This window comes from Phaseolus vulgaris, chromosome 2, assembly GCF_051622355.1.
Source record: "Phaseolus vulgaris cultivar YP4 chromosome 2, ASM5162235v1, whole genome shotgun sequence".
Classification (NCBI taxonomy): Eukaryota; Viridiplantae; Streptophyta; class Magnoliopsida; order Fabales; family Fabaceae; genus Phaseolus; species Phaseolus vulgaris.
Genome location: NC_143499.1, coordinates 20,279,665 through 20,281,932, shown reverse-complemented (window position 1 = coordinate 20,281,932; position 2,268 = coordinate 20,279,665). Strand labels below are relative to the sequence as shown.

General features: G+C 30.7%; 1 long non-coding RNA gene across 1 annotated transcript; it reads left to right on the top strand.

The window, feature by feature from the left end:
- The first annotated feature begins 440 nt into the window (after positions 1-440).
- On the top strand, positions 441-2,268 carry LOC137810862 (uncharacterized). Its single transcript, XR_011080982.2, has 2 exons — positions 441-506; positions 2,115-2,268. It is a non-coding gene; the product is annotated as an uncharacterized LOC137810862 (long non-coding RNA).

The following is a 2,268-nucleotide window of genomic DNA, read 5'->3' as shown; positions in this document are numbered from 1 at the left end:
ATCACAGGATTTGCATCATTCAATGGGAGTTCATCTCTTTTCACAAGGAGTTCATCTCTTTTCACAAGCATGTTGGTTTGAGAGGTTGAAGCTGCCAGCATGATCTGGTAATTAGCCACACTCTTTTTCCTCATCTCATGTCTAATTTTAGCCGCTAGGCTTTCGATAAAAAAAATGGTCAAAATTCATCTACTCTTTTAGTTCTAATTCAAGGTTTTCGGTATCAATCAATGTTGCAAAAAGGGATGAAATTTTTAGAACAGGTTTTAAGTTTACCTGTCTTCTTGTTTTGTTTTCTTTTTCTGAAGTTCTCACTATTTTATAAAAGATACTTATTATAAACTGGAATTAATACTTAAAAGGAAACCTACCAAAAGGGAAACTTTTGGTTATTATAAGATGTGGTTCCATCAGGTCATCTTGCAGCTTCAATCACTCAAAAACCAACAGAATAGTTCCTTCACAAATGATTTCTGGTACTTTTTCAACTTCAGTCTCAATTTCAGGTATCAGTCTTTCTCATACTTGACTCTTTCAGTCTCATATTGTTTCATTTTTACTAATTTCAACTGTATGTGTTTAAATACATGTGTTCCCATTCACTTATCCATACATACATATTCATGCACAAATATTTATTTGTTAATAATGAAAGAAGATGTGTAAAAGTAAGCAAAAGAAGAATATACATACATATTCATGCACAAATATTTATTTGTTAATAATGAAAGAAGATGTGTTTGTAAAGTAAGCAAAAGAAGAATATGGGACATATATAAGACAAAGTATCTGCTTGAGTTATAAATAGTCACTGAATAATTCATGACTTCTAAGACTTTAACATATTCTGGATAGTACAATACTATCTGTATTTGTGTGGTTCTACAACATAAAAGTGATAGATCTAACAGAGACAATCGTTCACGTAATTGCTTCTAGTCGTACTCATTTGTCTCATAATCTTAACAACCTTTCTTTAACTTTTTTTGGGATGTGTTTTCTGATGTGAGTTAGAGACAAACACAAGCGGTCTAATTTGTTACTTTCCTGGGTAGACAACTGTATGTGGTCCAACATTGTTAGCTTGAAAGCTTGTGAGATTATGTTCATATGTAGATATAAAGATCCACCGATTGAAACTATCCAAAATGTAATGCACTATATTGTGCATCTTTTCTTTGTATTTTTGCCTTAAATTTTGTTTTGGTTGATCGGTGTTGCATCAGTCTCATACTATAGTCACATACACAGTTTTAGGTGGTGGTACAGTTGCATTAATTTGTGACTGTTACGAGTTGATATCATGTGCTGCCAATAACATCACCTCATGCTCAGTCCTAGTAGTAATTGCAAAAGAAAGTGTTATTGAACATTAAAATGACACAGCTAAAAGTTGTCCTTCTTAATTTGGGAGTATATATTTTTAAGATATATATATATATATATATAAAAGGTAAAAAAATAAGCAAAAGTATAAATATAATTGTATGCAGTATTTAATGCTGTATCCATCTTTCAATGTTCAGGAAAATGAATTACTGCAATTAAGACATTTTGCAGCAATATCATGTTATGCAAGTCTGCTTAGAAACTGACTACCCATGACTAATGTAAAAGAATATTTTCAAATTCTATTAAATATCTGAAGATTTCATTCCAGATTAATGACAATTTTACAAGACGTCTCAATTAAATAGTGATTCTGATTATCAGTATCAGTATGAGCTAGTTCTTTTGTGCTTGTAATTGTGCTGTTTGAAGAAGCCAAGGGGGATTTGAAAGAATGCCTTAAAATCACTACCAAAAAATCAAATTTCTATACTTCAATCGTGCTTAGAGATAGCTAAGTTTTGATGACGATTAACCTTGCCCTAAATGGCATTCTATAAAAATAAGTTAAAAGTTCAACTAAATTATTTATGTGGCTGTGTGCCTTTTTTTTATACAAACATTAAAATCTGTAATTACTTTTCACTTCTTATATATATATATATATAGATAGATAGATAGACACACACAAATAATTCATATAATACTAACATTTTAGGAAAAGTACAGGAATTACAAAACTCCACAGTTTATGTGTAGATTTCATTTCACTTTTGATTTAGCAGCAAAAGTACAGAAGGAGGGCACATCTATCTCAGGATATACCAATCAATCACTCAAATTTCATCCAGTTACTTAGAAATTTAGTTTGCAATGGATTCTTATAATGTGTGTGTTATCCTATTAAATTTATACAGCTGTTGAAGATGGTTGCTTTTA